The sequence below is a fragment of the Trachypithecus francoisi genome, unplaced genomic scaffold, assembly GCF_009764315.1.
Source record: "Trachypithecus francoisi isolate TF-2019V2 unplaced genomic scaffold, Tfra_2.0 Lachesis_group6, whole genome shotgun sequence".
In the NCBI taxonomy this organism is placed as follows: Eukaryota; Metazoa; Chordata; class Mammalia; order Primates; family Cercopithecidae; genus Trachypithecus; species Trachypithecus francoisi.
In genome coordinates, this window is record NW_022681471.1 from 9,543,398 (window position 1) to 9,570,187 (window position 26,790).

At 41.4% G+C, this 26,790-nt stretch overlaps 1 protein-coding gene and 1 pseudogene across 1 annotated transcript in view; one reads left to right on the forward strand and one right to left on the reverse strand.

Annotated features, from left to right (window-relative positions):
* Positions 1-26,790, forward strand: part of ATP11C (ATPase phospholipid transporting 11C) — a 218,588-nt gene that overhangs the window by 21,922 nt on the left and 169,876 nt on the right.
* Positions 23,413-23,531, reverse strand: LOC117078672 (annotated as a pseudogene).

The window sequence follows — 26,790 nt, forward strand, 5'->3', positions numbered from 1 at the left end:
ACCACGCCCAGCTGATTCTAATTTCCTTTTTTAAAGAGTTTTTTTTTTTTTTCTTTTAACTCGTGTATCTGTAACTTAGGCAAAATTATTAAAGTCAACAAATTTTATTCAAGGAATTCCATTTTATGATTTCTTCCACTGTCCATCAAGGTCACTTTAGATCCTCTAAAAAGCTGGAGTCAAAAGATTTATCTTCAAGTTAGCCCTTTTTAATGAAACTGGTGCTTATTTTAATCCAGTTGTCCTGTCAGCCCATAATTCTTTTTTTTTTTTTTGAGACAGTCTTACTCTGTCACCCAGGCTGGAGTGCAATGGCAGAATCTCGGCTCACTGTAACCTCCGCCTCCTGGGTTCAAGTGATTCTCCGGCCTCAGCCTCCTGAGTAGCTGGGATTACAGGCACCTGCCACCACGCCTGGCTAAGTTTTTGTATTTTTAGTAGAGACGGGGTTTCACCATGTTAGCCAGGATGGTCTTGATCTCCTGACCTTGTGATCTGCCCACCTTGGCCTCCCAAAGTGCTGGGATTACAGGCAGCCCATAATTCTTTTATTTTGGCTTCTGTCATCTCCTTTTAATATGGATATACTGATAAAGACTTCAGAATTCACCAAGAATCTTTGGGATCTAATTTCTTCAACCAATTTAGGGTCGTTTTTACTGTAGGTGGTGGATCTGCCTGGTTCTCAGTTTGACACCCTGTCTTAACATGAATAAGTTCTCATTCCTAAGTGATCACACTCAAGAATAGTATAGATGTGTGGAATATGCCAATACCTAAGGTAAAAAAGTAGATTATCAGGTCTTTCATATGTTTAGTAACTGTCTTTTTCAAACTTTTAGCAACTGTCTTGTAGTTCTTTCCCACAGATCTAGCAATAGTCCTGTGAGTGAAGTAAAACCACAGTTACTCTATGAGGCGTTTCTAAGGACGTGCAGGCTACAGGAATGCAGTGTTCTTTTAGTAACCTTTCCCGCTATGAAGTTTCATATTTACTCCTACTTCTCTTTCTCTCATTTCCCCAGCGTCTTCCTTCCTGTTTTCTTCAGTAACCAGCTGAATTCTGTAGTATCCTGGAGTTTCGGTGTTGAAACAGCATTTTTGATGTAAAATTTTATTGAGATATTTATGGATATACATGGAGTTGTAAGAAAAAATGCAGAGAGATCCCACGTACTCTACCCAATTTCTCCCCAATGGTAACATCTTGTAAAATTGCACTATAATGCCACAACCAAGATACTGATGTTGATGCTGTCCACCAATCTTTTTCAGATTTTCCATATTTTGTATTCGTGTGTGTGTGCATGGGGTGTGTGTATGTGTTTAGTTCTATGCGGTTTTATCCCATGCATAAGTTTGTGTATCCACCGTCACATCACAGACCAGATACAGAAGGAAAGAAACATTATTTAAAAACAGTGTGGGCCGGGCATAATAACTCAATCATGTAATCCCAGCAATTTGGGAGGCCGAGGTGGGTGGATCACCTGAGGTCAGGAGTTCGAGACCAGCCTGGCCAACATGATGAAGCCCTGTCTCTACTAAAAATACAAAAAAATTAGCTGGGCGTGGTGGCAGGTGCCTGTAATCCCAGCCACTTGGGAGGCTGAGGCAGGAGAATTGCTTGAACCCGGGAGATGGAGGTTGCAGTGAGCCAAGATCACACGACTGCATTCCAGCCTGGGCAACAAGAGTGAAACTCTGTCTCAAAACAAAACAAAACAAAAAAACCAAAACCAGTGTGATTTAAAGTCTCTGTCACTGAGTACCCTCAGATTGTTCCATGTGCCCAGTTTAGCTGGTGCCCACACGGTTTTAGAGAGCAATCTCAGGTTACATAATTTAGAAGCAAATTGATTAACTGAAACTTTGACCTGAGAAAGCAGAGGAGCTTTAGTCCTGGGTCCTGGGAGGCCAGTTGGCATGGTCCTAAAGTATAATAATCATTTATTTTAAATTATATGCCATGTGAGCCTGCATTGGAAACATCCTAGTAAAAGCTACTTAGTCCATCATACCAAAAGGAGTCATTAAAATTCTACCTGCTTATTAGCAACTAAAAACTAGTAGTAGAAAGAGGGAGTGATAATCCTTCTAAGAAAGCAATAAAAAACCTGCCAGCTTGTGCATTGGTTTACAGCCCCATAAATGGAAACTTACATTATTGTCAGGAAGGTAGTCAAGGACATTTGAATATTGTATTTATGGAGAGCTACATATGCTTTAAGTAACTCATATCCACCCCAACATACTTAAACACGCAACATCTTTAGTGAAGTTCATTCATTTACTCCTTTATTGCCTATTTATAACCAGCTAGGCACTATATGCTAGGCAATGGGGACCAAGTGGTAAATAAAAACAAAAGTGGTTCTTGTCCTTATGGACCTTATAATCCAGTTTAGAATGGAAAACCCAACACATTTTTTATTTACTCATTTTCATAAGTGTTATGAATAGGATACAGAGATAGCAGAAATAGGATATGTTTTGATAGGGTAACTGGAAGTTCTGTCTGAGGAGATCACATTTAAGCAGATAACTGAAGGAATGAGGACTACTTCTGCAAAGGGGTTTGGGAGTAGATACCGGAACCAGCTTGCTCAAAGACCCTGAGCTGGGCAAGAGTCAGGCACATTGGAGAAGCTTAAATGAGGCTAGTGGGGCTGAAGGGCACACTCAGTGGAACCGGGGGAAGATGGCAGTGATGGGATATAGGAACTTCTTGGGAGCATTTGAGTTTTGTAATCTAACTTCTGGTAGCTGTGAAGGTGATTTGGAGATATGGAGGGTGATGATAATAAAGTTGTCTATTTAATCCATTCACACATATTTATTGAGTATCCTATCACATGCCAGACATTGTTCTACTTGCTAGGGATGGACTGATGAGCAAAACAGACAGAAATTTCTGACCTTTTGGTCCCTACATTCTAATGTAGGAAGCTGTTGTTAGGGTATAGGGTAAAATAATGTAACAAAGAGCTCCAAAATACAGTGGCCAAAAAATTATAGACGTTTGGTTCTCTGGCATGTAACACCCAGAGAAGGTAAGCAGCGTCTTTTCTTTCCTTTCCGTTTCCCTCCCCCTTTCCCCTTCCCCCCTCCCCCCTCCCCCTTTCCCCTTCCCCCCTCCCCCCTCCCCCCTCCCCCTTTCCTTTCCCCTCCTTTCCTTTCCCCTCCTTTCCTTTTCCTTTTCCTTTTCCTTTTCCTTTTCCTTTTCCCTCTCCCTCTCCCTCTCCCTCTCCCTTTTTTTGAGACAGGATGTCACTCTGTCCCCCAGGCTGGAGTGCAGTGGCACAATCTCGGCTCACTGTAACCTCCGCCTCCTGGGTTCAGGTGATTCTCCTGCCTCAGCCTCCCGAGTAGCTGGGACTACAGGTGCCCACCACCACGCCCGGGTAATTTTTTGTAGTTTTAGTAGAGATGGGTTTTTACCGTGTTATCCAGGATGGTCTCGATCTGCTGACCTCGTGACCTGCCGCCCTCGGCCTCCCAAAGTGCTGGGATTACAGGCTTGAGCCACCGGGCCTGGCCAGCAGCCTCTTTTCTATGAGGCCATCCAGCATTCCAGGCAGAGTGGGTCAATTCTATCTTTCACAGCATTTGGTTTTCAGGTTCCAACCAGCATGAAGAAAAGGGAGTCCAAGACAAGCTTCTTTAGGAAGGTGACAGGAACTTTCACGTATTTTGCGCACATGCCATTGGAGAAATCTTAGTCACATGGCCCTCCCTAGCCACAAGGGAGACAGGGAAATATAGTTTCTGGTTGGAAAGCCAGAGTGTTCAGGAAGAAAGGAAGAACAGATTTGGGAGGACAATCCAGTGGACAGGGAGACAGGCAGTAAACAACATAATTGTAATATCTCCTATGCTAGTGATGAGTGATAAAGGAAAAATAAAGCAGAGAATGACGATAGAAAGTGTCAGGGTTGAGAGTTGCAGTTTTTCAAAGGGTGACCAAGGCCTCACTGAGGTGTCATTTGAGTAAATCCCCAAATGAAGTTTTGTGAGCACGAAATACCATTTTGGGTTGTTACGAAGCCTATAAGAATGCATGGTTGGTTTTAACATGCTTGAGTCTTGGACCTAATCAGACCCCATCAGAAAGTAGTTAGCATGGAAAGACACCGTTACGCCACAGTTTCACCTACTGCAAGTAATACAAGGCCTTAATGAATGTTTTTGTTTTTGTTGTTTTGTTTTTGTTGTTGTTTGTTTGTTTGTTTTTTGAGACAGAGTCTCACTCTGTTGCCCAGGCTGGAGTGCAGTGGTGTGATCTCAGCTCACTGCACCGTCTGCTCCCTGGGTTCAAGTGATTCTCCTTGCCTCAGCCTCCTGAGTAGCTGGGATTACAGGTGCCTGCCACCACACCAGGCTAATTTTTGTATTTTTAGTAGAGACGGGGTTTTACCATCTTGGCCAGGCTAGTCTTGAACTCCTGACCTTGTGATCCACCCGCCTCGGCTTCCCAAAGTGCTGGGATTACAGGTGTGAGCCACCACACTTGGCCAATGAATGTTAAATTAATGAGTTATGCTAGGACCTGGACTGAAGTATCTCATTTTCTCTTGGCTTTTTTTTTTTTTTTCTTGTTTTTTGGAGACAGTGTCTTGCCCTGTCAGCAAGGCTGGAGAACAGTGGCGCAACCACAGCCCACTGCAACCTCAACCTCCCAAGCGATTCTCCCACCCGTCTCCTAAGTAGCTAGGACTACAGGCATATGCCCTGACCCCAGCTAATTTTTTTTTTCTTTTATAGAGATGAGGTCTCACTGTGTTGCCCAGGTTGGTCTTGAGTTCCTGGGCTCAAGCTACATATGCTTTGAGTAACTCATATCCACCTCCCTCAGCCTCCCAAAATGCTGAGATTGTAGGCATGAGCCACTGTGCCCACCTTGTCCTGGCATTTTCTTAGATGGAAAGCTTAGCTCCCAAAGAAGGGAGAGACTGAGATTCTTCTGCACACAGTTAAGAGTGTTGCACATACTTGGACTGTAGAGTATTTGGTGGGGGGCGTGGTGGAGGGGAGATAGATTTTTGCTAAGGGTAGAAATTATTTGTGGTCTGAGTTTGCTGTAGAGCTGTAGTTAACTTCAGTTAGCCATTGTCAGTGCAGTTTGAGGATGTGGTGACATGAAAGAGTGGAAGTATTTTCATTTTTGCCCTTGATCTTCCATTCTTTTTTGCCTTTGATCTTCCACATCTTGCTTAGTAGCCTTTCCAATTGCAACAGGCAATATTTTCCAACCTTTTACTATTTTCTTCAATTATATTTGATAGCTGCTTTAAACATTTTTACATAAAATACATAAGTACTTAAAAAACAGAACTTTTCCTGTATCACTTTTTAAGGATAACTCATTTGTTTAATGAGCCAAAAGAAAATAATTTTCTGCCTATTTTTTTTCTCTATTCCCCTTCCTACTACAACATCCCTAGGTTGGAGTATATAGATTGTCTTTGGGATTTCTTATTTTGTAGTAAATTATGTTTCACTAGGGAATTTACAGTTTTTGAGGGAGATAAGAAACATTGTTACATAATGAAAATCCAAGACAGAAGTGACAAGTGCCATGAGAAGGTAAAAGTAAGATGCTGCGTGTAGTTCAGAGACTATGGCATGAGATGAATAATCCTGTCAGTCTGCTTCCACAACTGTGAGAGGAGACATTAAAGCTAACTACGAGCTTAATATATAATGCTCTCAAAGGAATTTTCCATTCTTGGAAAAGGGAAACATTTGATCTGTCATCCTACTGTTTAAGTATTTTTTTAAGCCCCATCTTTTCCTAGGCACAGATAAAATCTGTTGTTTTCCTCTCACACTATGCCATAGGGAAAAATTCAATTCAGATTGGAAAAAGCACTGCTAATCACTTCACAGCATTTTGTAGAGTTAGCCTTGAATCTTTCTTCCTTTCCCTCACTCCATCTTACCCAGTCCGTCACCCAGTTCCACAGATTGTGGTCCCCTGAATTGTTGTTTGGATCTACTCTTGCTACTCTTATTTCATCTCTGCAAAGCAGCTAGGCTGACTCTTTTTAAAACATACATTAAGTTATTTTCTGCTAAGAATCCCTAGTAGCTCCCGTTCATACTTAGAGCACGATTCAACTGCTTACTCTGCCTGCTAGCTCTGCATTCCTGCCTGCAGCAGTATCTCTGGCCTTCCCTGAGGATCTACCTTCCTACTATATTCTGTTTCTACTGGTGCAGTTTTCCCACTATATGGAATGCTGTCTCCCCGAGGACCCCATTTCTGCTCCTCCTTCAGAACTGAGTTCAAGTGTCTCTTCCTTAAAGAAGCCTTCCCTGACCCAGGCTAATGTCAGACCACCCAATCTCACAGGGCCTCATAGCACCTTGTACTCTCGTATGTAGCTCTTCCTGCAATTGTAATTAATGAATTACGAGACTAGTTATTAGCCCCCTCTACCTCTAGAAAACACATCTAAAAATAAAGAAGCATTTAAAAAATTATTATTATTTTTTCGAGATGGAATTTTGCTCTTGTTGCCTAGTCTGGAGTGCAGTGGTGCGATCTCGGCTCACTGCAACCTCTGCCTCCTGGGTTCAAGCCATTCTTCTGCCTCAGCCTCCCGAGTAGTTGGGATTACAGGCGCCCACCATCACGCCCAGCTAATTTTGTATTTTTGGTATAGATGGAGTTTCACCATATTGGCCAGGCTGGTCTCGAACTCTTGACCTTAGGTGATCCACCCGCCTCGGCCTCCCAAAGTGCTGGGATTACAGGCGTGAACCACTGTTCCTGGCTAATTAGAAGCATGTGTTTTAGTTTACTCACTACTCCACCCAGTGCCAGTGTCCAGTCTACTTCTGGGCACTGGAATAAATGCTCAAAAAATATTTGTTGCTAAAGAAAAAGCAGAAAATTCACAAATTAGGTAAATTTAGTTTTGAATTTTGTTTAGGTCCTTACATTTGATCATAAGTTTTCTAATTTTATTGGAGTGTTTACAAAAGACAAGAGTGTATCACATCACCTGGGAGCCGTTAGAAATGGAATTCTCAGGCCCCTGATTCAGACCTACTACCCCAGAAACTCTGTGGGTAGGGCATGGCAATCTGTATTCTAACAAACCCTCCAGGTGATGGTGATGCATAATAAAACTGAAAACCAGTGTTCTATTAAACACTGAGTGAAGGTTGACTTTGCCCTAGTTCAGGCTGCTGTAACAGAGTACCACAGACTGGGTGGCTTAAACAACCCAGAAATTTATTTTTCAAAGTTCTAGAGCCTGATGAGTCCAAGATGAAGGCTCTGTCAGATAGGATGTCTGGTGAGGGCACTCTTCCCAGTTTGCAGTTGCTGTCTTCTGGTTGAAATCAGAGAGAGAGGGATAGCAAACTCTTTGGGGCCTTAAAGAAAATTCTTTTTATAGCTATTTTTTTAAAAAAATGCTTACCGGTTTATTATAAAGGGTACTACAGAGGATACAGATAAGAGACGCATAGGGTGAGGTATAGGGTAAGAAGCTCAGAGCTTCCAGGCCTGCCCTGGGGGTGCCACCCTCCAGGAACCTCCACATGTCAGCTATCTGGAAGCTCACGGAACCCCAACCCCTTGGGTTTTTATGGAAACTTCAAGACATCAGCATTCCTTCCCCTAGGGCATAGGGTGGGACCCTCTCATGCAAGGCTCTTAAGACCTACAATAAGAAAGGAGGGCAGGAAAAGGTCAGAGGCCTGCCCCTGAGTCCTAACACACCCAACATCGTAACAAAATACTGCAACAAGGTCTATGGAAAGTTATGAGCCAGGAACCACGGATGAAAACCAATATATATCGTAATACGACAGGCCACCCCCTGGTTTTTGACTATGGATTTTTCATGTAAAAGTATATACTATGCACAGTCATTAATAATTACTTCAACCCATCATAGTATATGAATGTCTTCCAGGATGAGGCCACTCCTGTTTGTGTTTTCCTCTCAATCTTGTCAGCTTCCAGAAGCAAGAGTGGCCTTGGTAAATATATAGCTTTACCCTTTCAGGCATCTGGGATTATTGAGTTTATAGACAGTGTTATCTCTTGCTCTGAGACTCTTGGTAACATAATATTTAATTTTCCTCATCAATATCCCATTTATTCATTTCTTTAATTTCAGCTAGTATTTCTCCTTCTCTCCATTAGCACCGTAACTTTTTCAACATTGGAAGAGACTTGGAATTGCCACTGTGCTGGTCTAGATCGCAGGCAGCAGTACAAGTCTGGCAAGTACCTCCTCCTCAGTCTACTCCCATTCAGACAGGGTAAGGTTACAAAGGTGCAGAACTAGTGAGCTATTTTTACCACCAGGCAATATAGCTGCAATCACTGTTAGCCCCAATTTTGCTAGATGGATTGAAGGCACAATCCATCATGACCTTAGAAATTTTGACGTAAGGTTTAAAAACATAGTTTCAGTTTTTTGCTTAGAAATCATCCCTGCTGTTCTAACACTTATACTTGCAGCCCTGGTCCTAGGGCCACTGCATCAGGTAGGGGAGAAAAAATTAATATTTTTTTCCTGAGGTGATTTGAGGAAGAAAGAACAAACTATAGTCATTATGCTACTGCAGTCCTTCCTTGGCAGGAACTACATAGTCATATCAGTGTGAACCCCAAATCTGAGATAGGTCCAGTTAATTTAGGAAGTTTATTTTGCCAAAGTTAAGGACGGTCTGTGACAGCCTCAGGAGGTCCTGACGACATGTGCACAAGGTGGTCTGGGTACATCTTGGTTTTACACATTTTAGGGAGACCTGAGACATCAATGAATATGTACCTCGGTTTAGTTGAGAAAAGCGGGAGGACTTGAAGCTGGGAGGGGCCTTTCAGGTGATAGGTAGATAGACAAAAGATTGCATTCGTTTGAGTTTCTGATTATCCTTTCCAAGGAAGTAATCAGATACACATTCATCTCAGTGAGTGGAGGGATGACTTTGAATAGAATGGGAGGCAGGTTTGCCCTAAGCCGTCCCCATTTGACTTTTTCCTTTAGCTTAGTGATTTTGGGGTTCCAAGATGCATTTTTCTTTCATACAGTATCTCCCCCACCCCTCTTCCCCAGATAAACTAGAAAAACAGAGAAAAAAAAAAATCTAGCAGGGACACTCTAGTCCCTCTCATGTTGAGGTGTGAGCACACACACTCATGAAGGTGTGTAAGCCAGCCCTTCATGCTTTTATCTCCCTGTTTTAGACAACCAGGGTTTCAGTTGCCCATTCTACTTCACTGTCAAACTGTTAATCTAAGGAGAATATCTCTGTACCCATTGTTGGACTTTGTGGGCTGTACAGTGTGTTCCTGGGTCTGAAAAAGTGATGGCCAGCAATCCAAATCCATGCAATATCTTCTATATTTTTTTCTGGTACTCTGAGCATTTTCGTCTTCCATTAGACAAGCAAAGCCCACTCCAGAGTCAGTGTCTATTCCTGTCAGGTCCCATTTTTAGCCTCCCCACAGGGTTACCAGCATTAGTCTCAGTTGCCAGCTATATTCAGGGCCTTCCCACCAGAGAATCTGCCCCACAGCCATCAGCCATCTGCCCCTCTGTCTCTTTTGCTGAGAAACAGACAGTTCTTTCTGACATTTTGTGCCTGAGAGGGTGCGAAAGGAACATGTCTAGGTTCAGCCCATCTCTGTAGTGCTACAATACCCCCTTATCCACTCATTTCTTGGGCCCAGGTGGCCACCTCAAGGGAGCACACAAGGATATCGATTCCAGTCGACTTACGAACCTGGAAGGGAGTTCTGATGGGCACTGACTTACTCTCCTTTAATGCCCCCCTCACATCTCCACAGACCATGCTTCATTTGGGCATTCTTTTAATAGGCCAGGTGTCCATGGCCCTCTTGTCTGAGTGTATGGCTAGGCCATTGGTCACTGCCCATGAGTCAGTAAAAACCCAAACACAGGGGTTTGCACCATTGTTCAGTTCTTCCATCCCTGTTAGAAAAACTGCATGCAATTCAGCCCGCTGAGTGGATCTGTTTTTACCTTCTTTGATCTAAGTAGCAGCCTTCCAAACAGGATGGTGTCCATTCACTTTGGAACTGTCTGACTTCTTTTAAGGGGACTAACTCCTCCAGGCTTTACTGCCATGATCTAATCACCTCTCAAAGGCCCTACCTCCTAATACCATATGAGGGTTAGGATTTCAATATTAAGAATTTGGGGTTGGAGGGGGATCCCATACATTCACAACACTTGGTAAGTAAAGTATAAAGTCCAGTTACACCTCCTTACCTATTTTTTTTTTTTTTTTTTTTAGAGGCAGAGTCTCGCTCTGTCGCCCAGGCTGGAGTGTAGTGGCCGATCTCAACTCACTGCAAGCTCCGCCTCCTGGGTTCACGCCATTCTCCTGCCTCAGCCTCCCAGTAGCTGGGACTAACAGGTGCCCGCCACCGCGCCCAGCTAATTTTTTTTTTGTATTTTTAGTAGAGACGGGTTTTCACCGTGTTAGCCAGGATGGTCTCGATCTCCTGACCTCGTGATCCCCCCATCTCGGCCTCCCAAAGTGCTGGGATTACAGGTGGAGCCACCGCGCCCGGCCCTCCTTACCTATTTATAAAATTAAGTGCTTTGTTTCTGACCAACAGTGGATAATGAACTGCTTTTTGCCCCCTCCCCATTTTATCAGTGATGTCTTCAGATGTCAACTGGATGTAAACAAGCTCTACTTGACGAACTGAACTGTAAACAAGTCAACTCAAACCTGAACTTTAAAAAATAAGGGTTCTCCAACTTCTGTCTCCTGAATTCTGACTTGTATATAGTGCCGTGTAAGTCCAGGATTCTGTAGTAACTATTGGAGGGTTTTAATTTTTTTCAAAAATGTTTTATTGTAAAAGGACAAAACTTTTTTTCCCGCTAAAGCGTAGATTGTAGTCTGATTTTGTATCTAAAGCATTGTGAAGCATTAGCAATTTTTGAATGTGCATATTCTTGACTGTTCAGGCTCCAGGGTTGTGCCACACAATCAAGTTGTTGCTGATGCATTGACTGCGTTGTTAAAAGAGGTCGCTCATCCCCGATTTTGCCACTAGCTTTTAATTTGCTTCCTGTTTGACTCAAAGACACTATTTTGACAAAACCACTTCCATCTGATGACTATTAATGATCCATAGGAAATTAATTGCAGGTTTCTTTCTTGTACAACAGGTGTCCAGGGTTCATTGATTCTCTTTCTGATATGTGGTTAGAAGCAGAGTTTGAATGGGATTCTTTCTGAGATTACCAAGAAATATTTTTAAGTGTTTAAACAAAAATTTTTATGTTAGAATCATTTTAGATTTAAAGAAAAGTTACAAAGATCATGTAGTTTCCATATACCCTGCACGCATTTTTCCTATTGTTAACATCTTGCACTAGTAATGTGTAATTTGTCACAATTAATGAATCAATATTGATACATTATTTTAAACGAAAGTTTACACTTTATTTAGATTTTCTCGGTTTTTCTTTAATGTCATTTTCCTGTTCCGGGGTCCCTTTCAAGATGCCACATTAATTTTTTTTTTTTTTGAGATGGAGTCTCGCTCTGTCACCCGGGCTGGAGTGCAGTGATGCGATCTCAGCTCACTGCAACCTCTGCCTCTCAGGTTCAAGCAGTTCTCCTGCCTTAGCCTCTCATGTAGCTGGGGGTTCCGCCACCATGCCCGGCTAATTTTTTTGTATTTTTAGTAGAGATGGGATTTCACCTTATTGGCTAGACTGGTTTTGAACTCCTGATCTCAAGTGATCCACCCTCCTTGGCCTCCCAAAGTGCTGGGATTATAAGCTTGAGCCACTGCGTCTGGCCCCACATTAGATTTAGTCATCATTTCTCCTCAGGCTCTTCTTGACTGTGACAGTTTCTCAGACTTTCCTTCATTTGGTGATGTTGACAATTTTAAGGTTTACCGGTCAGGTATTTTGTAGAATGTCCCTCAATTGGGATTTGTCTGATGTTTTCCTCATGATTAGACTGGTGTTACTGAGTTTTGGAAGATGAGAGATGAAGTGCCATTTCATATCATATCAAAGGTGAATGTTATCAGCATGATCTACCACTGTTGGTGTTGCCGTAACTCAGCTATCTAAAGTATTGATTGCCAGGTTCCTCCACGTTAAGTTACTATTTTTCCTCTTTCCCTACTGTACTCTGTGGAAACAAGTCACCAAGAGTAGCAGATTGTTATTTAAGTAGGAGTTTCTAAACAGTATCATTTCTTGCTGAGTGAGACCTTCTCCATTGTTTTTCAGTATCTCCTTTTAATAAGTTTTACTTTAATTAGGAGACAGGTGTATGCAGTTGACATGTTTCAAATGTTGACTTAAATTGTGAAGGGATTTGACATTAAAATAAATATTTCAGTGAATATTCTGGAGCACTTAGTTGGAACCTAATATATTTGTGTAAATGCTCCTGTGTCCACCTGTTGCCCACATCTACTCATTCCCACGTCTACTCATCCCCCCAGTCTCCCAAGCCTTCTCTGTTTGCCTGTAGCTCCTGGAATCTGATTGCCTCATAGCTAAAACCTTTATGAAAACATTTGGGTAGAGTAGTCCAGGATTTCTTTGCTTGGTAAGAACTCACTTGCTGAAATGGTTTTTATTAAAATATGTTTGTGTTTCACTACTGTTCTTCTTTTGCCAGAATAGATACAGCCCTAAAGATTTGCTTGTCTTCCTAAATTCCTTTCTTAATACCTCATAGTAGTGACTGAGCTATTGATCTGAAGGGATAATAGCAGCCCTACACGTGCTTTTTGCAGGTTCTGATATCTTAAGAACTAACTGAGAGCTTTGAAAAAGAACATTGCCTTACTGACATAAATTCAAGCCTGCTTCAAACCAAATAATATATAACATGTATCATAAAGAACGTTCATTCCTAGAAATCATGAGATTCAAAAGGAGCAAAGGATGAGGAAGAAGGAATTAAAGCAAGTGATAATACTTGCTCAAAGACTGATAACCAGGGTCAGTGCCATGGGAACATTGTCTTCAGCAGTCCCACTCACTCTCTACCCACCCCAGTCCTAATTCGTGTCCCTGACTTCTTTTTTTTTTTTTTGAGACAGGTTTTTGCTCTGTTGCCCAGGCTGGAGTGCAGTGGCATGATCATACTCACTGCAGCCTTGACTTCCCTGTTCAAGAGATCCTCCCACCTCAGCCTCCCGAGTAGCTGGGACTACAGTCGCGTGCCACCATGCCTGGCTACATGTCCCTGGCTTCTAACATGTATTTAAAGCACTTCTCAGAAAGACTGTCCCAGTAGGAAAGGTGCACAGAAAGTAAGCAGTTCACTTTTTATTTTTTTTGGAGACAGTCTCACTCTGTTGCCCAGGCTGGAGTGCAGTGGTGCCATCTTGGCTCACTGCAGCCTCCGCCTCCCAGGTTCAAATGATTCTCGTGCCTCAGCTTCCCAAGTAGCTGGGATTATAGGCGTCTGCCACCATACCCAGCTAATTTTTGTATTTTTAGTAGTGATGGGGTTTTGCTATGTTGGCCAGGCTGGTCTTGAACTCCTGACCTCAGGTGATCCACCTGCCTTGGCCTCCCAAAGTTCTGGGATTACAGGAGTGAGCTACCATGCCCAGCCAGTTTTAGGTAAATTTTAAAGGTTTTTTTCCTTAAAGGCCTACTTTTACTAATTAGAGAAGTAAAACATATTTAAGCAACAGCTTATACTTTATAGGTAACAAAAAGTTGGTCAAGTTCTAGTTTCTGGTGTGCAGTGTTTATTTGTTTAGCTCTTCTAAATATACTGGGATTTTCAACAAAATTTTTTGTTTGATTACACATGAATAACATTAAATAATTAAAATCACATTCTTCCATGTTATACCAACTCAATTATTTATGATTTACCAGTTATTAGACTTTCTCACCTCTTCAGTAATTTTAGTTTTTTATTATTTTTTATTGATACATAACAGATGTACATATTTTGGGATACCTGTAGTATTTTGATACATTCAAAAATGTGTAATGATCAAATCAGAGTAATTGGGATATCCATCACCTTAAACATTTATCTCTTTTTTTTTGCTGGAAACATTTGGAATCTTCTTTTCTAGGTATTTTGAAATATACAGTAGATTATTGTTAACTATAGTCACTCTACTGATCTATCAAACACTAGGTCTTATTCTAGTGTATGTTTGTACCCATTAATCAACCTCTCTTCATCCTCCCTTCCCCCCAACCCTTTCTCTGAAAGCTACCAGTCTACTATCTATCTTAATGAGATCCATTTTTGTAGCTCTCACATATGAATGAGAACATGTGGTATTTGTCTTTTTCACTTCATATTCATAAGTAGCGGTGAAAAATATGTCCCTAAATGAGACCCTTTCTATCCTCCCAGCTTTAATATTAATACAAAAGATTGTGTGATACTAGGGATAAAGCAACCTCCTTATTTTCATTCCTTCAAATGCTAGTCAAGGTAACAGATGAAGATCAGAAAGTACTAGGAAAAGAAGTCACCATCACATCTTGTGTTGAAATTTGTTAGGGAGTTTCAATATCGAGGAATGAGTATGTCATGCAGCAGATGAGCCTCTAGGATGAATTTGATTAATTCTTCCCAGCAGCAAAATCTCATAATGAAATAATGTTGCTTGAGGCCTTCTTTTGCTTTGGAGTTAGAGAATCTAAATTGTGTAAGCTGTGGTGGATTTCCATTCTGTTGTATCAAGGATCGATCATCTGTGTGAATTGAAAGAGTAGATTTTCTGTTGGGCTGTATATATGAGCTTGTTGGGAAGAGTTAATAATTATGAGTAAATACATTTTACTGGATTTTACTTCCTAATGACAGGCATCTCTACCAGATTTGGTGATACTGCAAACATGGAAGGGACACAGGCATCTGGGTTTCTTTGCTGGCTCTGCCACTAGTTTGTTGTGCAATTTTTTTGTGTGTGTGGTTTGTTATGTAACTTTCTCAATGGTCCTCAGATTTTCATCTGTATAGTGAGAGTGAAAAGGCCAGAGCATTGCTTAAACCCCTTAAGACTGTCTAAATTTGTGGCTCAGAATGGGAAATAAGAGTAGCAATATTGACTGTCTTCCCAATTACCTGTTAGGCTCATGATAAGGTATATTACATAAAAATGTAAGAGAAATCTGATTTCCCCACAAAACGTTTCATGTATAGTTGGGGACATGATCTTAACCTGGTGTCATATTCTTTTTTCTAGATATGACTACAAATATGAGAATGAATAAAATATGTGAAATGTGAACATGAATAGATTTCTAGGTAATACCCATGGGCTATAGAGCTTTTCAAGATAGGCATTTTTGGCCAGGCCTGGTGGCTCACACCTGTAATCCTAGCACTTTGGGAGGCTGAGGCAGGCGGATCACTTGACGTCAGGAGTTAGAGACCAGCCTGGCCAACATGGTGAAATCCTGTCTCTAGTAAAAAACAAACAAACAAACAAACAAACAAACAAACAAAACCCCCAAAATTAGCCAGGCGTAGTGGCATGCTCCTGTAGTCCCAGCTACTTGAGAGGCTGAGGCACGAGAATCACTTGAGCCTGGGAGGCAAAGGTTGCGGTGAACTGAGATTGCCCCACTTGCACTCTGGCCTGGGTGACAAACATTCCTAAAAGTAGTTGTGAATGGAGTAAATGTACAGAGAAAGATCTCTGTATACTGGATTCCATATTCCTCTTCTCCTTGCTTTCTGTATGACAGACGCTCATTCTCTTCCACTGGTATTTTTTGAGCACCTCTTTTGAAATTAGAGGCGTGCCTCATACTCTCTGATGTTGGGGAGATTGTGTGGGCCTGTTGGCTTCTGTGTCTACATGGCTTTCCAATGGACAGAGCTGGGGCAGGTCAGCCCTGAATGAGGCTTTGAATCTCAGCCTGTCTTGAGTTAGAGAGAATTTTGGGAACCTCAGGCTGCTAGCTCAGCAGTTCAGCATGTTTGCTAGTATCGTTCTGACTTTGTGTGGTCATGTTTTTGTAAGACTGCTGCTACCTGGCTCGTTGTGATTAAGACTAGCCCTTGTATTTCGGGGCCAGAAACTGGTCCTTACTCTGTTTATCCCCTGTGAAGTCCTTTTATGGGTACAATGGTTGGTACCTCAATAACTCCAAAGGTAGGTAGCTAAGCCTCTAGGGAACTTAAGCTCTGCCTAGACCCATACCTGTGGTTGGGTCTTTGTTGCCCAATCCTGATGTTACTGATGCTCACCCACTAACTGCCTTTTTGCCAGATTTCCCTGATATTATATTCTGTCTGCTTTTACCTTGCTGGGTATCCTGATGCTCACTGCTCACCTGCCTGGACCTTTGGTGTTGCTGCACTGTCTTTTCTAGTAATGTGCTCCTGTCACTTGGATTTCCTCCTAGGCCTTGCTTCTGGGTCCACCTCCAAGCACCTGACATTCTGTACTCCTTTGATCTGTCATGCTGTCTGCCTTCAGTAGCTTAATTATGAAAATCAGTAGTTTTCTTTCTCTGGCGCCTTTTTAAAAAAAATCTATTGCTAGGCCGGGTGCAGTAGCTCACGCCTGTAATCCCAGCACTTTGGGAGGCCGAGCGGATCACATGAGGTCAGGAATTGGAGATCAGCCTGGCCAACAAGGTGAAATCCCGTCTCTATTAAAAGTAGAAAAATTAGCCGAGCGTGGTGATGTGCGCCTGTAATCTCAGAGACTTGGAGGCTGAGGCATGAGAATTGCTTGAACCCGGAGGTGGAGGTTGCAGTGCGCTGAGACTACACCACTGCATTCCAGCCTGGGCAACAGAGTGAGACCCCTGTCTTAAATAATTAGGGGCAAGGGAGAACTAGAGTCGTGACAACTTCGTATTGAAACAGACTCTCGGAAGCTCATACTTCAACTTTCCATCAGGCGGATAGCTTGGTAACTCTCAAGACAACCCATCAATCGCATTGTGTAGTACCTCTCAGTTGGTTTCTTGTGCCAAAACCATCAGTGCATTCATTTATTTGTTCACTCATTCCTTAATGTCTGCACAGTTACTAAACATCTACCTTTAGCTAGGCAATGGGGGTATGAGTATGTGTGCATGCGTGTGTGTGTGAGTGAGAGAGAGCATTCCAGTTTCTAGGAAGCTGCTAGTCCAGTTGGGGTAGAGAATAAACAATCATGATGGCTAGCTGGAGATATACATTGAGCAGGAGAATGGGTCATTTTCTCTGCATGACTGAAGGGTGGTTCATGTAGGGCTTTCTGCCATTCCAGTTAACACCAACTTTTCTCTTTTTAACTTAACTTTCATTTTAAGTTCAGGGGTACATGTGTAGGTTTGTTATATAGTTAAACTTACGTTATGGGGACTTGCTGTACAGATTATTTCGTCACTCAGGTATTAAACTAGTACCCATTAGTTAACACCAACTTTGTAGTCCACTACCAGCTTTTCAGCTAAAGTACAGGAAACTCCTCATCTTTCTCCTCCTCCTTTTCCTTCTCCTTGTCCTTCTTCTCCTTCTCCTTCTCCTTCCCTTCTCCTTCTTCTTCTCCTCCTCCTTCTCCTTTTTTTTTTTTTTGTTGCCAATCTCTGACTTGCTTTTAGAATCATCTTTATGTAATTCTTGATTTGTTTCTCCCCTGTTCGTAGGCTGCCCGTTGTTTACCCCACACCCCACAAGGATATCTAACTCCTTGGCATAACTCACGAAGCATTCGACCTTTCTGATTCATGCCTACCTCTTCAGTTTTATTACATACTATTTTCCATCAGGTTCTTAGTACCCTAGAACTTCATGAAGTGTCCTAGCTACACTGTGCTTACCTGTACTTCTATTGCATGTGCTGTTCCCACTGCCTGGAGTGGTTGCCATTTTTGATTTCCTGGTGAACTCTGGGGCACTGAGAACTTGATAGAAAATGGTATATGGGGAAAAATCACAAGTCTAATTTTCCTCTTCTGTTGAGGTGTACTCCAGCCTGTTGGATGCTATTGCACTTATACACCCCCTGCTCCTGTCCACCAGAAGCTTGTAAACTACTTCAGTCCAGGTTATCTTTATGTCTTCAGTTTAACACAGAGCCTGGCGCAGAGTGGGCAGTCAATAAATAATTGTTGGATGAATAGATGAAGGAATGAGTGAATAAATACAAGTTTCTATAGTCTGTTTTTCAATTAGTTCTTCCTTGGGGCTCTGATAATGGTACTTAAATGAACCCTATCACTGTTTTGTTTCATTTAGAAATGTGTTCTTACACTGTCACCCAGGCTGAAGTACAGTGGCATTTTCATTACTCACTGAAGCTTTGAACTTTTAGGCTCAAGCGATCCTTCTACCTCAGCCTCCCAAGTAGCTGGAACCACAGGCATGTTCCACCATGCCTGGCTTTTTTATTTTTTGTTTTTTGTAGAGATGAGGTCTTGTTTTGTTACCTAGGCTGGTCTCAAACTCCTGGCTTCAAGGAATCCTCCTGCCTTAGCCTCCCAAAGCGTTGGGATTAGAGGTGTGAGCCACCACACAAAACCACACTGTTTTGACCATAGCTCCTTGCAAAGCCAGAACCGTGCACACTGGCTTATCCACTATTGGATAAGCCTTACCTGCCTACCAAAAACAGAGAGAAAAGCCCTTTAGGGTTTTAGAAAACTCTTGATCTTCTCCCACCCTGTTGTCTCTGCTGCCAAGACAAGCTTCTACTGTGTTTTTTCAGAGCTCTGATCAAGAGGTAGAAATTGCATAGAATAAAAATATTCACCCCTTCTCTTCTAAGAGTGGTTGTGAAGTGAGGAGAATTAGTATTTGAATAGGTTCCTGTCTCCTTAGGCAGTTCCTTGAATGAGTCATCTACAAACTCAAGCAATTTGTAAGGACAATTATGGCCATTTATTCTGTTGTCAGCCTGTTTTGAATAAATACCAAATGAGGTATTTTTGGTTCTTAATTATGCCTTTCTTACTGTCTTACCAGAGCCCCTTTTTACACAATTTATATCAATTAACAGTGAAAGACACATACACAACTTTCATGAACTTTATCTGCCCTGCATATCTTCCTGTACTTTAATCATGATCTTAAATTTATAATCAGAAATCAACCTTTTCAATTCAAATTAGTTGTAGATCTCTACCTAAAATAGTTGGCTCTTTCTGAGGTTGTTACTTTTTTAACACAACGTTTTTCTTGATAATTATTGAGGTATAATTTACATACAGTAAAATTCACCCTTTTTAGGTATGTAAAAATCGATGAATTTTGACAAAATTATATAAATTGTAATCACCAGTGAAATAAAAATAATAGAATTTTCTGTCACCTAAAAAGTTCCCTCATGCGCCTTTGTAGTCAATCCCCTCCCTAAACTGACAACCCCTGGCAACCACTAATCTGATTTCTGTCCCTTACAGTTTTATCGTTTCTAGAATTTCATATAAATGGGATCAAAATATATAGCCTTTGAGTCTGGCTTGTTTTACTTGGTATAATTCTTTTGAGAGTCATCTATGTCCTTGCATTTATCCAGTTTGCTGCCTTTCATTGCTGAGCAGAATTCCACTAAATAGATAACACTACAATAATTTGTGTATCCATTCACCAGTAGCTGATTTGTGTATCCATTCACCAGTAACTGTGAAAACAGTCCAAATGTAGTTTGGTGGTTATGAATAAAGGTGCTGTAAATATTTGTGTTCAGGCCGGGCATGGTGGCTCACACCTGTAATCCCAGCACTTTGGGAGGCCAAGTTGAGCGGGTTACTTGAGGTCAGAATTCAAGACCAGCCTGGCCAAAATGGTGAAACCTCGTCTCTACTAAAAATACAAAAATTAGCTGTGTGTGGCTGTGCGTGCCTGTAGTCCCAGCTACTCGGAGACTGAGGCATGAGAATCGCGTGAACCCGAGAGGCGGAGGTTGCAGTGTGCTGAGATTGTGCCACTGTACTCTAGCCTGGGCAGCAGAGTAAGACTCTATATCCAAAAAAAAAAAATTGTGTTCAGGTTTCTGTGTAGACGTATATCTTGTTTTCAGTAAACATATAGAAGTGAGATGACTGGGTAGTATGAAAAGTATGTATTTAACTTTATATATTAAGCTGCTAAACTATTTTTCAAAGTTGACTATACCATTTTTGTTTCCTAACAGCAACATATATAAGGTTGCGTTTGCTCCATATCCTCACCAATATTGTTATTGTCTGTCTTTTAAAACTTTAGCCATTCTGGTAGGTGAATAGTAATGTCTCATTGTAATTTTATTCTGCATTTTTTTCTAATGATTAATGATTTTGAACAAGTGTCTTAACATTTTTTTTGATTTGGCAGGTTTTTAAAAATTATACAGCTTTGGGCCGGGCGCGGTGGCTCACGCCTGTAATCCCAGCACTTGGGGAGGCCAAGGTGGGCGGATTACTTGAGCTCAGGAGTCCGAGAGCAGCCTGGCCAATGTGGTGAAACCCCATCTCTACAAAAATACAAAAATTAGCTGGGCATTGTGGCGGGTGCCTGTAATCCCATGTACTTGGGAGGCTGAGGTAGGAGAATCACTTGAACCGGAGGCGGAGGTTGCAGTGAGCTGAGATCGCACCACTGCACTCCAGCCTGGGCAATAGAGCGAGACTGTATAAAAAAAATACAGCTTTTTTTTTTTTTTTTTTTGAGACGGAGTCTTGCTCTGTCGCCCGGGCTGGAGTGCAGTGGCCGGATCTCAGCTCACTGCAAGCTCTGCCTCCCGGGTTTACGCCATTCTCCTGCCTCAGCCTCCGAGTAGCTGGGACTACAGGCGCCCGCCACCTCGCCCGGCTAGATTTTTGTATTTTTTTTTTTTTAGTAGAGACGGGGTTTCACCGTGTTAGCCAGGATGGTCTCGATCTCATGGTCTCGATCTCCTGACCTCGTGATCCGCCCGTCTCGGCCTCCCAAAGTGCTGGGATTACAGGCTTGAGCCACCGCGCCCGGCCAAAAATACAGCTTTGAGTGTTCTTTATACATTCTGGCTACTGGTCCCTCATCAGATACGTTTTGCAAATGTTTTTCCCAGTCTATGGTTTGTCTTTTTACTTTTCAAATAGTACGGTTCAAAGAGCAGTAGTGTTTTTTGTTTTTTTTTGGAGACGGAGTCTTGCTCTGTCACCTAGGCTGGAGTGCAGTGGCGCAATTTCAGCTCACTGCAACCTCCGCCTCCTGGGTTCAAGCAATTCTCCTACCTCAGCCTTCTGAGTAGCTGAGACTACAGGTGCACGCCACCACTCCTGGCTAATTTTTTGTATTTTAGTAGAGACGGAATTTCACCATGTTGCCCAGGCTGGTTGCGAACTCCTGAGCTCAGGCAATTCCCCCACGTCAGCCTCCCAAAGTGCCGAGATTACAGGTGTGAGCCACCACCCCCAGCCCAAGAGCAGTAGTTTTCAGTTTTGATTGAAGTTTCATTTTCAGTCTTGTCTTGTCTTTTTTTTTTTCAGACAGGGTCTTGCTCTGTCACCCAGGCTGGAGAGCAGTCGTTCAATCATGGCTCACTGCTGCCTTGGCCTCCTGAACTGAAGCAATCCTCTTACCTCAGCCTCCCGAGTAGTTGGTACTATAGATGTGCACCACCATGTGTTGGTACTATAGATGCCCAGCTAATTTTTTGCGTTTTTTTTAGTAGAAACAGGGTTTTACCATGTTGCCCTGGCTGGTCTCAAACTCCTGAAGAGATCCTCCCACCTTGGCCTCCCAGAGGGCTGAGATTACAAGCGTGAGCCGCTGTGCCTGGCCTTAATATTTTATTTTATGGTTAATGATTTTTTTGTCCTATCTAAGAAACAATTGCCCAACTCAGGATCATGAAGATTTGCTTCTATTTTTTCTAGAAATTTTATAGCTTTAGGGTTTACATTTCAGTCTATGATCCATTTCCAGTTGACTTTTACGTATAGTGCAAGATACCGGTTGAGATTCATTTTTTGAATATAGATATGTCTAATTAATTGTTCCAGCGTCATTTGTTGATAAGATGAAGAAACCATACTTTGTCTATTGAATTAACTTGGCATCTTTGTCAAAAATTAATTGACGATATATGTGTGGATCAATTTCTGGAATTTTTATTTTGTTTCATTGATCTGTGTTACCCTTTAGCCAATACCGTGCTGTCTAGAATATTATAGCTTTATTGTAAGTCTTGAAATCAATTGGTATGAGTACTCCAACTTTTTTTTTACAAAATTGTTTAGGTTATCCTAAATTATTTTTTCCGTATAATTTTAGAGTTACCTTATAAATTTTTGAAAAAGAAACTTGGGATTTTATTTGCTGTGAATTAAAATCTGTAGATCAATTTGGAGGAGAATTGCAATACTGATGATATTGAGTCTTTTGATCCCTGAACACAGTGTATCTCTGCAATGAAGTCTTTGATTTCTCTCATCAGTGTTTTTGATACTTTTCAACGTACAAATCTTATAATACTTATAATACTTTGTTAGATTGATCCCTCAGTATGACATGTTTCTTGGTGCTGTTGTAACTTGTGCTTTTTTTTTTTTTTTTTGAGACGGAGTCTCACTCTGTTGCCAGGCTGGAGTGCAGTGGCGCAACCTCCACCTCCTGGATTCAAGCGATCAAGCAGTTCTCCTGCCTCAGCCTCCCAAGTAGCTGGGACTACAGGTGTGCGCCACCACGCCCAGCTAATTTTTGTATTTTTAGTAGAGACAGGGTTTCACCATGTTGGCTGGGATGGCCTCGATCTCTTGACCTCATGGTCTACCCACCTTGGCCTCCCAAAGTGCTAGGATTACAGGCATGAGCTGCCGCGCTTGGCCGCCACTGGTGCTTTTAAAAATTTCATTTTCCTGTTCTTCACTGTTGTGTGTAAAAATATAATTGATTTTTTTTAATAGCAAGGGAAGGAAAAAAAACAATTTTTATATATTGATCTTACATTCTTCAACTTTGCCAGTCACTAATTATATCTAGTAGTTTCTTGTAGATTCTTTGATATAATTACGTTTTCTGTGAATAAAGGCAGTATTATTTTTTCTCTCCCATCTATAAGTATATTTTTTTCTGTACCTTATTGCATTAGCTAGGAGTTCTATCCAATATGATGTTGAGTAGGAGTGATAAGAGTGGATTCCTTGCCTTTTTCCTGATCATAGGGGGAAATCATTTTGTGTTTTATTATTAAGTATGAGTTAGCTGTAAGTTTTTCATAGATGCTCTTTATCAGGCTGAGGAAGTTTCCTTTGATTTCTAGTTAGCTGAGTTGTTGTTGTTTTTAAATAATGAAGGGCTGCTGAATGAGTGTTGCACTTTTTCTGCACCTATAGAAATAGTCATACAGATTTTTCTGTTAGTTAGGCTGCTGATAACTGTGAACGGCATTGTGTTTGACGTATGAATGCTGAACTATTCTTGCATTCCTAGTCTAAATTCCACATGGCAATAATAGATTATTCTCATGTATTTTATAGATAAAAATCATGGATAAATGACATGAAGTAGGTAGCAATTCCTTAACCATATGTGTGTTTTATAAGTCATAGAAATTTTTCCATCCTAAGGGAAGTGCTCTCTTGCTTAGCATACAATACAGGTAGCATGTTTTTGCTTCCTCTTCATTTGGTCTTTTAGGCTATCAAAAGTGAGTGAGGGGAAACGTAACAAAAATAGTATATACTAGACACTGTGTATGTTTATCTTATTTAATTTCACTTGGTGGAAAGTGAGGTCCATGAAACAATTTGTACCACCCAGTCTTGGAGCTAGTAAATGGCAGGGTCAGAATTTTAAATGCAGGTGTTTTGGATAAAACCGTTATTAGCTCACTGTATGGTATTGCCTCTCTTTGGAAGTGAGTGGGTATGTGCGTGCGTGTGTTTGGGTTTGTGTGAGAGGGACGGAGGAAGGGGAGGGAAGGACAGGAATTGGGAGACTGAGGTAGAAATTGAGATTTGGAAGGAGAGAAAAGCCCTCCCACCTTTGATTGCCATCTAAAATCTGGGCTTTTAGATACTGTGATTTGTATCTCAGCTTTACCATTTACTTGATTTGTGGCACATTTGTCTCTCTGAGCCTCATGTTTTAAAAATTTGAAATGTAAAACATTTACATTGAGTTGTGAGGAATACAGATAATATATGTAAAATGTCTCACATAGAATGTCCTGAATTTAGTGCTGTCCATTACTGTCATCATTACTGATTTCCTACCATTAAATGTATTTTGTAAATGGAAATAATCTGGTTTTGGAAGATGCAAAAAGAGACTTAGAATGATTTCTATAGTTGTTGTTTAGTTCTTTTGACAAAATCACCTGAAGTTCTTTTATAAAAATGGAATTCATTTTCTCTACTTTTCACTCCTCCTCAAGTTAAAATAACACAATGTATTTACTAAATCAGTTTGCAAATTTGGAAAATTTTAAAAAGTACTGCTGAGCTGAGTGCAGTGACTTCCTCCTGTAATCCCAGCACTTTGAGAGATGCCCAGGAGGGAGGATTGCCTGAGGTCAGGAGTTCAAGACCAGCCTGGGCAGCAGAGCGAGACCTCATCAAAATAAAAAATAAAGTATTCCTGAATGCTCTGGACTTTCCTACTGGTTTGGAAGTGGTTATCTCAGCGTGGAGGATGGAGATGCCATTTTATTTTACATGGACAACAAACCATTGCTATCTAACGTTAGTCCCTTACCCCATGTAGATCTGACAGTTTATGATGTGAGACTCTCTTCTCTAAGTGACACAAACCATTTCAGCTTGTTTGGAGATAATGATTACTTTTTTCAGTAAGGTTATTTTGGGTATTACAAGCAGGACCCAAGATCTTCTGTGTGTTTCATTAGTCAAGTTAGGGAGATGAGAATGAGTCTGAGAAAGGGCATCACACTCTCAGTGCCTTGGACCTTGGGAGGGCTGTTAGCTCCAATTCTACCAATCAGTAGCCTTCTGGGAATTGGTTCACATGATTATTTGACTTCATAGAAGTACTCTTCCAGCCAAAAGTGCTGCTTGACACATGAAAATTGTATCTTGACAATTTTTTGATAATACCACACCATCCCTTGATACTGTTGAAAATCAGAATTGGTAATCAGTATGCTTTCCTTGTAGCCATGAAGTCGTTAAGTAAATATGTTAAACTTAGAGAGTTTTATTGTAGACTTTGTGGTTAATTATGACCTTTCTTAGCAAGCTGATGTCACAATGTAATAAATAAGTTATGTTTCTCATATTTATTCAGAAGTCCAGCATGTCTTTGTGTTAGGGTGATATTTAGGTTTTGCTAGCTTTGATTTGTCTATTTTCCCCAATTGTATATTCAATTCGTAAAATTTATTTTACTGTTTTCAAATTACAGTGGCCACATCTTATTTCATTTTCACCTTAGTTTGTACATCATTTTAGGGTAGGTCTTATTGCCACCTTATGATGAAAAAATAAGGCTACATTTTCCCGAAGGTCGTCATTGGACAGTGAGTCCGTATTCAGAAGCCAATTCTGATTTTTGTTTATGTTCTTTGGATTAGACCTGTGGGCCTTGAGCTTGATCTGGCTCTCTAAATTTCACTGATTTGGTAAACATTCAAAAACTAAATGTCTAATGACTACCTTGTCCCACAGTTAGCATCAACAAATGTGATTAGATGCCTGTCTTCAAAGGAGTTCATGAAATAACCAGTCGGCAAGAGGCAAAGTTTGGGAGTAGTTTCTTCTACCCTTCATACACATAACCATCTCTTTCTAGATTGACTGGAGAGGGTTCCAGTGTCCAAGCAGGAATGACCAGGCTTCATGAAACTTTTGAGTGGCTTTAACTAAAATGTTGGGCCATGAGGTGAGGCCCAACCTTGTAGATTTAGTGAGGTCTCTTGAGTAGCTACTTTGTGTTAAACACTATTCTAAGATTAAAGCAAAACAAGCAAAAAATATGATTTCATCCTTCAGGGCCTCACAAGCTAGCAGACAAGATGGGAGCATACATTAGAGGTGCTTCCAATTTCTGCTTTGTCCTGTCCATCCTTCATTCTGCCAGCAGAGCAGTTTTTTGAAAACATGCCCTTTCCTTGCTTAAAACTTTCTAGTGGCTCCCTGTTTCTCATAGGACCAAGTTGAAGTTTCTTATCAGGACATACAAGGCCTCCACTGATTCGGCCCAGCTTCTTCTACACTTCTACAGCTTGCTCCAAGCACATACCACATGATGGGTGCTTAGAACCCATCATGATTTTTCATACCTCTGGGTATTTATTTATGCTGAGCCCTCTGTATAGAATGCTGTATTAATCTGGGTCCTCTGAAAAACACACACAGGATTAAATTGGCAACGGTTTATTAGGAGAAAACACATGTGGAACAGACAATGGTGAGGGGGCTGAGAAGGCTGAGAGTGCCATTAGTCCTTGATGCAAGTCTGAGCCCTAGTGAAGGGGATGGGGAGAGCTGGTTAGGCAGAAGGTTTCCAGACTGCTCTGCAGTCTAAAGAAGATTCAGAAAAGCTACTGGGGAGTCCAAAGTCAGCTGTTAGTGGAGTTTTGCAACTTCCAGCAACAGTCTGCTTTGGTATCCCTGCTGTACTCAGTGATTGGTTGGGAGCACCCCTTTGGAGGTGACTTAGTACAGACACTAGGATGAATTTCTGAGGCAGATAGGGTCCTTAATCAGTTGTGCTCCTTGTAGTTGGAGACCCTTGAGTTGCCTCCTCTTGGCCTCTTCTTGGCTGCCATAAATTGCTTCTCTCTTTCATTGAATTCCTCCTGCTTGTCCTTAAAGGGCCAGCTGTAAATGTTTTTTCTTCCAAAAAACTTTTCATTGAAGGAAGATCTCAGAATGTCCATCATGATCCCACATCCTG